The sequence below is a fragment of the Canis lupus genome, chromosome 14, assembly GCF_011100685.1.
Source record: "Canis lupus familiaris isolate Mischka breed German Shepherd chromosome 14, alternate assembly UU_Cfam_GSD_1.0, whole genome shotgun sequence".
In the NCBI taxonomy this organism is placed as follows: domain Eukaryota; kingdom Metazoa; phylum Chordata; class Mammalia; order Carnivora; family Canidae; genus Canis; species Canis lupus.
The window spans coordinates 27650907-27666455 of record NC_049235.1 but is presented as its reverse complement, the minus strand read 5'-3'; the positions used below and the strand labels follow the sequence as shown (position 1 = coordinate 27666455).

Below are 15549 nucleotides of genomic sequence, written 5' to 3'. Positions count from 1 at the left end.
ATTGAAAATACTGCCCCTCCATAAAATTCATAGAGTATAGAATATTTATATTATGATCCATAGGTAGACATGTAAGAGTCTGTGTCTTGATAAAAGAGGCTCTAATCTATGAGTAAGAAATATGAGATTTCAGCCATGTCTTTGCCATAAATGGGCATTACCAGGGCTATCCTGGTAATGTCACTTAAAACTCCATGCCTCAGAGTCCTCTGTAAAGTGAAGAAAGTTTGGACAAATACATACTTTTTAAATTGAGCACTGAACACTCTAAAAGGGGTGATGATGGCCATTATTGGAGATGGCAGTTGGACCTCCATCAACCCCACTACCACCCTTTACCACCATCAGAGAAGATCCACATTTTGTATCTGTGTAAAATTTTGGTTGAAGACCACTTTCAAAATGTTGAAAAGATTTGACTATAGTATCTGTTTGATCAAATCCTATGACTCTGCATTTTTATTTCCATTGACAATATAGGTATACTTCTTTGCAAAGTAAATATAACTTCCTCTGATGTATTAAATAAGTATAAAAAAATCAGTGTGCCCCATAAGATACATATAGGACAATGATAACCTTATTTTATGCCTCTGGATGGGCAAACTCCTCTGCTTGGATAGATTTCTACAATTTTTTTCTTATAGCAATGCTTTACTATTTATATGTAAATAGTTTGAAAAGCCCTACATGGATTTTCAAAATTGGGTAAGAACTAACTAGCAACTGGCAGAAGGACATCTCTCTTTGAAATGGCTGAATTATATAATTGGTCCTTCAAAACACACACACACACACACACACACACACACACACACACACACACATCTCCTTAGAAACATATCTGCATTTAGACAACTAAACACCATCAATGATCAGGAAAAACAAAGCAGGGTGGTAGAAGTACAGACCAGATTGGGAAAGGGGTGTGATTTTTCTGGTTCACTTCTCCCAGTTTGGAACAAAAATGGGATAGGCCTGGACCTCACTCAGTTAAAACTGCCTTAGAAGCCAGCACACAGATATGTGTGTGCAGGTGTGTGGGGGTGGAGCAGGGAGCAGGAAGAAAAGGTTAAATCCCTGGGGAAGAGCCCAAAGGAAGCATTTTTATGCTAACTGCTGCAGTTTGAAAAGCTCAGAGAACCTGGGCGCCAATCCTCACACCACAAAGAGTAAACTAAACATAAAGATGTGAGGCACAGAGTGATGTGAGAATCACAGAATGAGAGAGGTGAAGGCGTTAGAAAATACATTTCCTAAACAAAGCCCATCTCATGTCATGCAATTTTCAGGGCTTGCCACACTTTTGACGAACTGGAACCTATCCTTAATCACTTTACCCTTAAAGTGAGCCACACCTCCTGGAAGATGGAAAATCTTGTGTGTGGGTGAGAAAAACAGGGGAAGGGGAAGCACTAAAGAATTTCAGTTACTTTGACGTGTTAGTGCTTTGGATGTAATGATGATTGTGTATTTTAGTAACTTCATGACATTTCTTTGGATAAAAAGACATATCCTCATGGTCATACAAAACTAAAGAAAATTGAATTTTTAAAGTACTTTGTAGGCTCAGGGCACCTGGGTGGCTCAGTCCCTTATGTCTCTGCCTTTGGTTCAGGTCATGATCTCAGGGTCCTGGGACGAGTCCCGCATTGGGCTCTCTGATCAGCGGGGAGCCTGTTTCTGTCTCTCCCTCTGTTCCTCCCCTGTCGCTCAAGCTCTCTCTCTCTCTCAAATAAATAAATAAAATCTTTGAAAAAAAATGAATCAGTAATCAAAAAACTTTCAATAAACAAGTCCAGGACCGGATGTCTTCCCACATGAATTCTACCAAACATCTAAAGAAGAGTTAATATCTTCTCAAACCATTGCAAAAAATGGAAAAGGAAGGAAAACTTCCAAATTTATTCTATGAGGCCAGAATTGCCCTGATACCAAAACCAGATAGACACCACAAAAAAAAGAGAACTACAGGCCAATATCTCTGATGAATATAGATGCAAAAATCTCCAACAAAATATTGGTAAACCAAATCCAACAACATATTTTAAAAGATCTTTCACCACAACCAAGAGAGATTTATTCTTGGGATTAGATATATTTTATATTATTTGAACTTTTTCTTCTGTATTTAAATATTCCACAAAAATTCTACCAATATATTGTTGATAAATTAACTATAATTTTTCACAATACAAAGTCATAACTTAAAAGATCTACTACTCCTTCCTTAAGAATATACTTTTGAGGGGATTCCTGGGTGGCTCAGCGGTTTAGCACCTGCCTTTGACCCAGGGTGTGATCCTGGAGTCCTGGGATCGAGTCCCACATCGGACTCCCTGCATGGAGCCTGTTTCTCCCTCTGCCTGTGCCTCTGCCTCTCTCTCTCTCTCTCTCTGTGTCTTTCATGAATAAATAAATAAAATCTTAAAAAAAAAAAAAGAACATACTTCTGAAATAAGGAAAAATTGGTTTTTTGCCAAAATTTGTAAGTGACTGGCCCCTAAGTTGAACTAAACATTGGTTTTTGCCCTCAGAATTGAGTTACATAAGCCTTTATTCCTGGTCTCTAGTCTCATAAGTCAAAAGAAGGTTAGATTTACCAAATTTATCAACTGTCACTATATAAAGGACCACTTAATGATTTTCACAAATTGAGATAAGCAATAGCAGGTTTTGACAATACGTGCGATTTGCCTAAAGAGAAATGCCATTATTCTCACTTTTATTAACAACATTGTGTTGGGAGGGAGAACCCATATATTCTTTATTTTTTTATTTTTTCATATATTCTTTAGATGTAAGAGAGGTAACAGGAAATTGGCTAGGAACTGAGTGACCCATGTGAAGATATGGAGATAGCTGAATACTCTGTTTGCAGATGTTTTCTTAGCCTATGAAGCAGAAGCAACCTGGATTTTTATCTATATGACCATAGAAATGTTACTTATCTCATGATCTCCTTCATTCAAACTTAGGGAAAAATCATAGATTGTATTTTAATCACGTAACTCCTCACAAAGATATTGGACATCTGACAACTCCCAAAGCTATCACCAACCAGGTGATGTTTTCACAGAAGGTACTTTTACTGTTTTGGGAGGATGGGACCACTAAAATATAATGTCTCTTGAGTTAAATTTCTCCTCGTATCCTAAGGCTGAAACTAGAATTTCTAAATGGACTATGAAAGAAATTAAACAGGCCATCAGGCAAGTTGGTTGCTTGTACAATTATATTTTAATATTTTATTTATTTATGAGAGAGAGAAAGAGAACGTGCACACATATGCACACACAAGTGGCTGGGAGTCGCAAAGGGAGAGGGAGAAGCGGGCTTCCCACTGAGCAGGGGACCTGATGTGGGGCTCAATCCCAGGACCTCAGGATCATGACCTGAGCCAAAAGCAGATGCTCAACCAAGTGAGCCACCCAGGCACCCCCTTGTAGCATTTTTATTAGTCATTAATGATCCTAGTAGCCATGAATGCATTTGTATCTTTAAGTATATATTTTAAACCTAATGGATTATGTAAATAGATTTCAGATTAGCAGTTATATGACTACTGATTGTGAATGGGACATATTATTTTGCTGACACTACCACTAAAAACTAAATGAAAATCAGAAGCTCAAACCTATTAATTAAATCGACAACTCATATTTCAAAGTAAAAGATAATGGGGGATATGATTGTTTTAGGTGAGAGTCCCTGAAGAAAAGACTAAGAAGGAGAAATTTGTGTCATCTTACCGGGGAATGCTCTGGGGACAAATTCTCTATAAGGGAGTGAGAGAAGCAGGATGGAGCAGAAGATGGACTTCAGGGCAATAGAAGCTTCACCAGTTCCCACATACTGTTACGAAAGTGGAACAGCCTTTCAGGGTTGTCCTGGATGAAGCAATACGGCTGAGCTTCTATCTTCCCACTCCCCTGCCTCCACCACTCACTGGACATGGTCTACCTCTGGTGAGAGTTTGTAAACCTAGCTGAAGTAGCTCCTTCAACTGAGGGCAATGTCCCGAGGGGTACTCAAATGTGAGCCTTCAGCAGCTGGCACAGTGAGTACTTTGTTCATGAAGGAGGCATCTGGGTAGCACACCACAGCATCTACGAGAGAGATTAAATTTGGAGGAAGCCTAGGATTTTTAGAATTTTATTCCAAGTGAAGTAGCAATTATACTTAGTTTGGCAAACTAAAGAGTTTAAACATGAAACTTTAGCATCTCTAGAATAACAGTCATCACTATCTCTCATAAACAGATGTGAAATAAAATTCAGAGAAAGAGCTGTCAGAATAAATCATCATCTTAAAAAATAATTCCTAAGAAACCAATCATCTTTGGTGCTTTGATGGAATCCATGCAGCCAAATCTCTGGAATTTTGAACTGTAAATCTATCTTAGGACCTATCTCCAAATTATCTAATGAGAAGAACAATAAAACAGTAATCCTTGCTTCCTAACAATTTTTCATTTTAACTTGGTGTCCTAGTTCCCTGATTTGGAAGTGTGGTTTGGTTGCTAAAAGGGCCCATTCAGGTGAATGGCATGAATGGTGGAGCGTGAGGAAGAATATTGTGTACATAGTGGAATTAGACAGAGAAGACAAAGATTCTTAAGATGCTGGACAATTTTTTTCTCATATCTTTCCCATCTGTGAAACAGAGCAACATTTGCACTCAATCACAAGGCCCAAGGAGTCCATTCTCTCTTGATGCTAGAAGTAGCTCCAATTAGAAAATACCTAGGAAGTGTCTTACATCTTCTAGGCCCCAGAACGACTGAATTTAACAAATAAACTTTAAAAAAGGACAAGTACAGGACACTTTCTAAAAACCACAGTACAAGTTTATGTACTGTTTGAAATAAAAAAGTGCATATTTTCAGACTACATTGAATTTTCTTGAAACATTTTCCTAACCTGAGGAGGGGAAATATTATTTGCCTGTGACCTGTGCTAAAGCAATATATTTCAATGGGATAGTACCTACACATGATATGAAAACTGTAAAGACTAATACCTTTCAAAGTTCTGGAAAAGAACAAAAGAAAAAAATAAGAATTGACTTGCATTTTAAAGTTACATTCTGAGTTGTGAAATAACGTCCTTGACAAAAGGGCTCTCCACTTTCATAAAATACAAAGATTTAAAGGAAATGGGTGCAGTGCACAAAGAAAATTTAAAGTGTCTATAGGAACATGGAATGGCATATTCTGCACATTCTTCTAGGTGCAAATAGGTTCTTTATAAGATGGTGTTTCCCCTGCTATAGACGCCTCAGTTCAAGATCTGCCCTGCAATAGCCTTTCGAGCTTAGAAATTCAATTTTATGGTCCAAGATGGCTTACTCCCAAGAACACATAGGCACACTAACAAAGGTCACAATAGACTGATAAATAAACCACCTAATTAATATACAGCAAGTGTCAACCAATGACACTCCACTAAACTGACCAACAGATTCTCTTTTCTTAGAAAACTATCAGGAAAGCCAAATCATCAGGAAGTAGCTGGATGAACGTGGAATATGATTTAGTTATTTAATGGAATCTTATTCTAATGGGCAGACACAGACTTCATTCTACACAAATGATATTTCTGAGAAGTCACAGGGAAACTCACATAAGCTGGGCAAGGCAGCATCTTCCCTGAATAAAGAGCTCTTTGATGGAATCTGGCAGCAATTATGTGATTATTCTTTTTCTACGATTCCATGGATAGACTCAAGTTTGGTTGGTACTGGAGTTTATATTTTGGTGATCCCTGGTGGGAGGGGAAAAAGAATATAAAATTAGGCATAAAAGTGATGACTTATTTAGAATGACAAAAGAAATCACAAACATTCACAAATTTAGGAAGCTGGTAAATGCCAAAATCAACACTAAATCTACAAAAATCAGATATTTGTATTAATATTAACTAACTGCCTAATTCACCATTTAATATTCTCCCTGTATTTTTGACCCCTCCTGCATGCAACTATAATTCTGCAAGATCATTTTCTACAAAGAGAATAGAAAGATATTCAGTCTTTCCTCTAGCCCAGCGTAACAAAATTTGCTTTTTATCATAGAGGTTTCAAAGTTTATTTTAGTTTCTCAAGTTGTTACTGTGATGGCACATCTGTATTTCCCACCCTGTTTCTTGCTCAGGCATTACAGAACCAATGGGGGTTGGGGGAGCGAGTGGTAAGAAAACCCGAGCCCTTTGATCATGCAGGCCCACAAGGCCCCCTGCTGCTGCCAGGGCTCCAACAGGAACATCAACTGCCCCTGCCCCTGCAGCCCTGCAAGGAGGAAGCAGACAAGGCAGCCATGAATCTGGTTCAGGGAAGCCTCCAAACCACAGTTTGGCTTCTGCTCTAGATCTTTTTCTTGGAGCTAACTTAGTGCTAGGAGGTTCTCAGAGCCACACAGGCCAGGTGCCACTGTTGGTGCAGCAAAGCAGAGATACTGCTGGCTGCAGGGGCTCCGTCCTTGGCCCCAGGACTGAACCCAATCCCCCCAGCTTACAAGGGCCCCCTCACTGGGAAGTTGGGCCAGACGTTAGTGCCTCCTCATGCCTGCCCAGAGAATACCAAGGGCCTTCAGAGGAGCCTGGCAGATGTAGGTCCCCAACAAAAGCTTTGCCAGCCTCAGGTAAATCAAACCCTGCCTGACTCAAGTTAAAAAGTCTATGGAGGGAGCCATCCTTTCAAAAGGGAGGCATAGGGGCACCTGGATGGCCCAATTGGTTAAATACCTGCCTTTGGCTCAGGTGGTCCTGGGATGGAGCCCCGGTTAGGGGTTGGGGGGGCTCCCTGCTCAGTGGGGAGTCTGCTTCTCCCTCTCCTCCCAACTAGTGCTCTTTGTTGCTATCTCTCTCTTTCTCTCAAATAAACAAAATCTTGGGGGGGTGGGTAGGCATTTATAACACAGAGATTTTTAGGCCCCTCCCTCGAATTCTTTTCAGAATTTGTGGCAGGGCCCAGATTGTATTTTTGGTAAGTGCCCCTGGTGACACTTTGCTACATTTTGGAAACAGGGCTTTAAGGCAAGTAGTAAGTCTCAACTTTGAAATTTTAAGTGTGGCTGAAATATTTTAAATCTCAATAGGCAATGTTATTGCCCTCATTTCCACCTTTCTAAGGCATGACTGTGTGGCCATGTATGTGTGGATGGTGGTGGTGTGAGTGTGTATATGTGTGGTGTGCATGAGAATGTATGGGTACATGTGGACTGGTGTGTGCATTTGTGTGCCATGAGGGATATATGTGGCCTCTAGAGCTGTGTGTGTATGTGAGTGATGCATGTGGAAGTGTGTGGCTGTGTGAAGTGTGTGTTGGAGGCCTGAGAGAAAAAAAGGAAGAACAGCTCACTCTCGTTGCCACCTATTGTGTATAAGGAATATCTTGACAATGAAGACTTTCATTTGTGCTAGAAACATATGACTCATTTCTGAGGGAGGTAAGGAAGATTCACTTTGAACTAGCCCTTCTTAAAAGAGTTGTCTTTTAAATTGATACCGCTTTTCCTCATCTGGATTTCTACTTATTACCAGGTTCTTATGATTAGCTGTTATTAAGCTGAGCCTCCCCCAATACAAGTCTCATAATTAAGTTCAAAGAACAATATTGTTTTTCAAAAGAAAACTAGGTACTTCAAATAGTAGCACAAAGCTAGAATGACATTACCCATAAACATCTATTTTGTTTTCTGTAGATAATTTGATCTGGTGAATCAATGAGCTAAATTAACTTAAAAATAATAGTAATACAGTAATTGCCTTTATCTTTTACTTGAAAAGCTCTACTCAAATTAAAGGTATTAGCTGTGGCATTTGCAAAACAAAGTATAACTTGGTCAATCTTTGTGTCCATTACAAATGGAAAATAACAAGCAACAATTTATTAGGAGCCCATTTAGTCAGTGGCAGACCAGAAGCACACCTGCCTAAATGTCTATTTGGCCTTGTGCATTATTTTCTCTTACCTTGAAGATAAAAGTTTATGGGCACCAGAAGCAGGGAGGCCTGTGTTTGAATTCTTGTTCCACCACATAGTTGAGGTTTTTGTCACCTACAAATTATGGGTAACAGTCCCTACGTTATAGGTTTGAAAAAAGTTTAGATGGGATTTAGCAAACACCTGTCTATAATAATAAATGCTACTACATTTCCTGTTTTCTCGGGCCCTTGCTTGGTTCTAGTACTACACTGTTCTCCACCCCTTAAACACCATTTCACAAAACGTATACACTCAAAAAATACTTCACAATTTTTGGCACCTTCACATAGCATTATATATCATTTTATGATATATAATTTTATTTATTTATTCATGAGAGGCACAGAGAGAGACACACAGTCAGAGGGAGAAGCAGGCTCCATGCAGGGAGCCCATCATGGGACTCGATCTCAGGTCCCCAGGATCACGCTCCAGGCCGAAGATGGCGCCAAACTTCTGGGCCACCAGGGCTGCCCTATCTTATATATTTTATTTCACATAATGTTTTCTTTAAGTAAGTACACATTTCCCTTAATCACCTTAAACAATATGGATGTGAAATCATGAGTTTAAAATTTAGCTGTATTGTAATACACACTAATGTAAATATACAACTATTTAAAAAAACTTACCCACGCGACATTGGGGTGCAAGTACCATATGTTCTATATTCTGTGCCACTCAGATACAAGCATCATATTTTAGCAAGCATTGATGGAAAGTGATGAAGTCTCTAGATTTGTCAGTGAAAAGGATTCTGTTCCTTTAGCTCATGGCCTATCCTTATAGCCCAGGAATAGATGCTGCTGCTGCTGCTGCTGCTAAGTCTATGGCATACATTTACCAAGACCACAAAACTACTTTGAAGGCCTGGAATGAAGCCATTAATAAATTCCAAGAATATGTCAAAGCCAGGTAACTATACTTTCCAACTAAATGAACCTGGTTCTTACATACATTGAGTGGTATATACGAAGGTATCTTGGCCATGCAGCTTATCTGTGTGAAAAAATATAAGTACTCCTGTAGCAAATCCATAATCATATATCTGTCACCTCCAGAACACAAAATAGTAAGAAAGCTCATTATATGTGAGTAGAAAACACAATTAAAAGTTATGAGATATCTTTAAGCTTTAAGCTAGAAGTTGTTTTCTAGGCCAGAGGCACCCGTAAATAGGTCAATCTGCATGTTACCTAGCATATTAACACGAAAGGTAAATTTAGTAATTTTAGTACATCATCTAAATAATTCTTGCTCTCTGTTTAAGATGACTAGGTATGTTTTAAATATAGTGGTTAAGCTACAAGTTTATCACAGACAGAAAAATCAGAAGAGAAAATCCATTAAAGAGGGACAAAAGGATATATGAGTTTATCAGTGGGTTTGATGGCCTGTGGTAATCAGCATTCTCTGAGAAGAACCAGAAGTCATGTCACAGCTTCTGGTGAGTGGATCACAGGGAAAACTTTTAAGTTAGAAGCTGTCATTAGGGTGATTACTGATACTTTCGCGTAGGAGATATGATGATGATGATCAGATCTTCTAAAGTATGCAAAACCCTAGGACTGTAAAATTCCTATGGAAGATAAGTGGATAGTCACAGTAAATGTATGACACCCTCATATTTTCAGAATGAGAAGTCTTTTTTTTTTCATAAATAGGAAACCTAATTTCACATTTAGACATAAAAATCTATCTCACTTTGGAAAAAATAAAAACCATGAAAACTAGTTTTCAGGAATTCCTTGGGACATGCCTGTGTTCCCTTTTTAATCAATTTCTGAACTGTGACATTTTAATTGTGGAATAGAAATCAATTCCATTTGCCATAGTGAAACTCAAGACAGTGCTGGAAAATCAGCCAACATGGACTTTTTCAAGCCAATTCCAATTTAGCCAAGAAAAGCCAGGCATTTAGAAATTCTAACCAAGAACATTAGGAAAAATACAAATATGTGTCATTTCAACACATTCTCTGTGTGACAGAAACCAGCATTATTATCCTTTCTTTCAACAAAATTTCGTGTGCATAAAAATAAAATGTAAACACAGCTGTTCCCTGTTCATAATAACAGATGAATTTCTGAGAAGAAGTTAATCAAATATTTTAATAGAAAATCATATTTTACATACTCTAGGGCAGTATGACAGTGGCTCCCTGCTTTTTATTTATTTTTTTTTTATTTATTTTTTTTTTTTTGCTCCCTGCTTTTTAGATTTCAGTAACTATATTTTTGAAAAACCTTTTAGAAAACTAAATTGGGATAAAATACACACAAAAATAAAATATATAAATTTTAAAACTTGCAAAGATATAATTCATAATAAAGAATAATACTTCCCAAGAAAATATCTGGTAATGAACCTGTCTAAATTAACAGATGTTATCAAGTTTTGGATAGATAAAAAACAGATGATAGATAGATAGATGATAGAGAGAGAGGGAGATGATAGATAGATATACTCTTACATTGGATTGTGCATTTAAAAAAAATAATTTTTCTAAAACATTTGACTTATATCATAAGATCTTTACCAGTTGAACTCTTTCTTCTATTTTGGGGGGAAGTTATATTACTTGACAGAGGTAATAAGGTAATAAATTATTTTTTAAACTATTGAATCATCAAGCTGCCTGATGTGAACACATTTTAAACATGGCTTAATTCACTTCAAGAATTATAACTTTTCAGACTTTGAACCATATATCACTAATATTTTTCACTTCTTATTTTGAAATAATTATACAATTACAGGAAGTTGCAAAAGAAAAAAAGGTACAGGAAGATTCCGTGCACCCTTCACCCAGCCTACCCCAATATTAACATCTTATATAACCTCAGTACAATATGAAAACCAGGTAATTGATATTGGGACAAACTATAGGCCTTTTTCAGATTTTACTAGTTATACATGCATTCCTTTGTGTGCATGTGTGTGTTTAGTTCTATGAAATTTTATCATACATAGATTCATGTTTCCATCACTACAGTCAAAATATAAAATGGTGCTATCATCACATAACTCCCATGTGCTACCCCTCTATAGCCACAGCCACCCCCATCCCTAACCCATGGCAACTACTAAGCTGGTCTCCCTTTTTATGTCATTTAACAAATGTTATATAAATAGAAGTAACATATAAATGTTACTATAAATATAGTATGTAACCTTCTGAGATTACCTTTTCTCACTTAGAATAATTTCTTTGAGGTTCATGCAAATTATTGTGCATATCAATAGTCCACTTCTTTTTTATTGCTGATTAGTATTCCATGGTATGGATGTTCAACCATTTACCTATTGAGGGGCATTTAGTTAACTTCCAATGGTTGGCTATTATAGCTGCCAAGAACACTTAGGTAAAATCTCTCTCTCTCTGTGAAATAAGTTTCATTTCTCTGAGATATATACCCACGGACACAATGAATGGCTGTATTGTAAGTCCATTACTTAGTTTAAAGAATTGCCAGGTTATTTCCAGAGTGTCCATGTCATTGATACGCCTTGTATGAGTGATGTGTGAGTGATCCTGTTACTCTGCTCCAGCACTTGGCATTGCCACTATTTGTTATTCTGGTAGGTATGTGGTGGTATTGTATGTTGGTTTTAAAATGCATTTCTCTAATGGCTGATGATTAACATCTTTTCATGTGTTTATTTGCCATCTTTATAACCTCTCTGGTGAAACATATGTATCTATCTTTTGCCCATTTTCTAAGTGGATGGTTGAAGTTAGAGAAAGCAAGAGAGAGAGAGAGAACTTTAAAGCAATTTATATATTCTAGATACAAATCTTTTGTCATATATGTATTTTCTCTCTATCTGTGGCTTGACTTTCCATTTTCTTAAATGAAAAGAGGATTTCACAGAACCAGAGATTTCATTTTGATGAAATTCAATTTCTCCATATGTTTTTAAGAACACTTTTCCCCTCTATTTACTATGTAATGCACAATTTTCAGTTATGCTTTAAGTGTAGAACATTGTCTTCAATAAACCTTTTGAATTTTGTATCACAGTTCTTAACTTTAAATACCTTGTAATTGTGATAGCTTTATAGAATTATTCCAGAGGATAACTCCATCTACTATCCACTCTGAGGATTATTTTTATTGCTTTCATTAAACCTCAACTGACCTATGAATATTGTTTCTGTTTCTCTCAATGAGAGCTTTGCCATCTACAGTGGCAGGTGCAGAGACCAGCCAGTCAGGCAGCCCACATTGCAGTGTCAAGTCCATTAAATTAGAATCAGGATAGGAAGATGGATTCAGGTCTGGTTACTGTTTTGGCAAAATGATTTTGAGCTGTATTTCATGATGGGAGAGGAAACAAGAAAAATTAAACCTTCATAGAAATAAAACTTTAAGAATCATTTGACAAGTGTCGAGGAAGAGACCACCCCTCTGATATCTAATATAAACTTGAATTTCTTACTTGCTAAGGGGCAACTGTGTTGGTAGGACACAGTCTCTCTAAGCAAAGAACCCAGTTTATATCACATTTAAGAAAAGTGAGTTTGGAGATTGGCTGATTTTCCAAAGTTAGGAGAATTGAAACAATACTGTTGCATGGAGTAGCAGGACGGGTAGACTAGAATGGAATTAAAATCTCTTCTGTGGTCACTTATTATGGTTTAGAACTAGAGCTGAAGTATCAGTTTTTCTCTTATAAACCTAGAGTAGGTGGGGGTTTTTTTTAATACATTCTTTTTAAAAAGTTTCAGTCCCCATCTCACACCTATTGAATCAGGGTCTCTGGTAATACCCAGGTATTGCTAGCTAGCTAGACAGACAGACAGACATATAGACACACATATAGAAAGGAGGAGAGGAGAGAAGTAAGCCAGTTATGTACTTCCTGTTTAAAGTAAAGCATTGTGAAACTGACTTGGGCTTGTTAGTTTTGAGACCATTGGAAAATCTTGAGATGGAGCAAAACAAATGAGGAAATACATGGAATGGAGGCTGCAGTCTCTACAAGACTTATTGGAGCCAGCAAAGGCATCAAGAGCATTAACTGGGATGATTCCCCCTGTATATCCTCAAAAGCAAGGCACCCTGTTCTTATCTCTAATTCTTTCTTTTTCCTCCATAAAGGGTCTGAGTCATGGAAAAAGAAAATCCTCTTTGGCCTCTCATTTATCCCTCAGAGAGAAGACATATGCACACCATACACTGAGTCACATACTTTGAAGTCAAAGTTCTTTTTTTATTATTGCAAAACAAGTGAGTCTTAAGATAAATTAGAGTAATTTGAGTTAGTTATTGAATCTTTTAGTAGACCCATTGTGCCCCTTGGGATACTTAGTCCTATTAATAGTTCAAATTTGTATGTTCCAATTGAATCAGCCCTATTTTCAGCCATCTAAACTCCCTACCTAATCATCTGCTCACTTATATTTGACCCTGGGATATTTTCAACTTAATTACTCTTTTAAAAATGTTTCATTCAAAAAAAAAAAAAAAAAAAAGCTAACTCAGGGGCACCTGGTTAAGCCTGGTTCAGTTGGTTAAGCATCTGGTTTCAGGGCAGATTATGATCCCAGGGTCCTAGGATCAAGTCCCTCATCAAGCCCCCACCTCAGGCTCCTTGCTCAGCATGCAGCCTGCTTCTCCCTCTGCTCCTCACCCCACTCATGCTCTCTCTCTCTCTCAAATAAATAAATAAAATATTTTTAAAAAATATCTAACTCAGTAATACATGTGTTAAATCAAATATAAATAATTTCATTAAAAAAATTTAAAAGCAAGAGAAATCTCTTTTCTCACCCCCTCACAAACCCTCTCCACAAAGGCAACAACTTTTAACTGGTTTTGGTTTTTCTTCTGGTTATATCCAGAGCTATTTTTTAAATATGATTACTGTGTTAGTTTTCCAGAGCTGCTATAACAAATTAGCACAAACTAGGTGGCTGAAAATAACAAATTCATTCAGTCTCTCTGTGAAGACTAGAAGTCTAAAATCTAAGTGTTGGCAGGGCCATCCTCCCACTGAAGGCTCTAGAAAAGAATCATTCCTTGTTTCTTTCTACCTTCCAATTATATCACTCCAATTTCTGCTGACAAAAGCAATATTAAGATTTCTAACACACAGAAAAATTGTGTTAATTTTTAATTTTTTAAAATTAATTAATTAATTAATTTAAATTAAATTAAAATTGTTTATGTACATCTGCATTCAATCTCCCACCCTGAACCAGAGAATACTTTTCTTTTACTATAGATTAGAGCTTCCTTTCCTATAATTTCATATAAATGGAGTTATGCAGTATGTGTTTTGTGTCTGGATTCTTTCCCTTAGAATGTTTTTGAGATTTAACCACATGGTTACTGTATCAGTACTGTAGTTTGCTCCATTGTATGGTTATATCACAACTTGTTTATTTATTTTGCTATTAACATTTCCACTTTGGGATGATTTTGAATATGTTGCAATGAACATTCAGGTACAAATCTTTACATGGACATTGGTTCTTATTTATCTTAAATCTTAAAAATCTAGAACTGGCCTTGTTGGGTTGTATGCTTTTTGTTCAAAGTTGACAAACTATTTTCCAAAGTAGTTGTACCACTTTATAATCCTATTGGTAAATATGAGAGTTCTAATTGTTTCAACACCTTGCCAAAACTTAGCATTATCATCCTTTTAATTTTAGCTATGCTAATCGAGGTATAGTGATTTTATTTTGCATTTCCCTCATGATATTTAAAATCTTTTCAGTGTTCACTGGTCATTTAAAAATCTCTTTTTGTGAAGTACCTTTTTAAATATTTTGTGCTTGTTTTTAATTGGGTTGCTTGCCTTATTATTGAGTTCTAACAATTAGTCAACTTTTTTTTTTTAAGATTTTATTTATTTATTCATGACAGACACAGAGAGAGAGGCAAAGACACAGGCAGAGGGAGAAGCAGGCTCCATCCAGGGAGCCTGACGTGGGACTCGATCCCGGGTCTCCAGGATCACACCCCAGGCTGAAGGTGGCACTAACCTGCTTGGCCATGGGGGCTGCCCTCAAATCTTGTTAGATGTAGTCCTTTGTCAGATATATTATACCCTAATATTGCTGGAATACATTCTAATGATAGGTCCTAAGAAGGGATAAATACTGCAGTCTTTGGGTACCTAAAAATATTTTTATTTTCCCTTAGTTATGTTTTAAAAATTCACTTAGTAAAAAATAAAAATTTTAAAATAAAAATTTGACTAAGTATAGAATTTTTTTTTAGATTTTTTTTCCTCAGAACTTTGAATTGTTTTCTAATATTAGGGTTAGTGTTGAGAAGTATACCTGTCTATTTTTCCTCTTTTAACCAACTATTGTTGATTTTCTTTTTCCTCTTCAGAAACATTTAAGTTTGCTACTTTTTCTCATTTGTGAACTTTTCTATTTCTCTGTCTTCTTGTTGGACTGTTTTCAACAACTAACCTAAGTACTCAGTGGGTCTTATCAACTTGAACCCGAATTAGTTCTTCACTAATGGTTGGGAGCATAGCCCCCTGTGTTATACTACTGCCCTGGCTTCAGGCCACTGGGAATGATTTATAATTTATCTG

At 36.9% G+C, this 15549-nt stretch overlaps 1 long non-coding RNA gene across 11 annotated transcripts in view; it reads right to left on the bottom strand.

The window, feature by feature from the left end:
- The window catches only part of LOC102151173, a 115502-nt gene that overhangs the window by 31525 nt on the left and 68428 nt on the right, over nucleotides 1-15549 (bottom strand). For 8 of the 11 annotated variants that reach the window (XR_005369483.1, XR_005369478.1, XR_005369479.1 and 5 more), the window contains 2 exons: nucleotides 7973-8058; nucleotides 5529-5765 (listed from right to left, as the gene is read on the bottom strand). This is a non-coding gene — a long non-coding RNA (uncharacterized LOC102151173). Of the gene's footprint in view, nucleotides 1-3353; nucleotides 4110-5528; nucleotides 5766-7972; nucleotides 8059-15549 lie in introns of those variants that run through there. The other 3 variants (XR_005369485.1, XR_005369487.1, XR_005369486.1) reach the window with 2 other exon arrangements.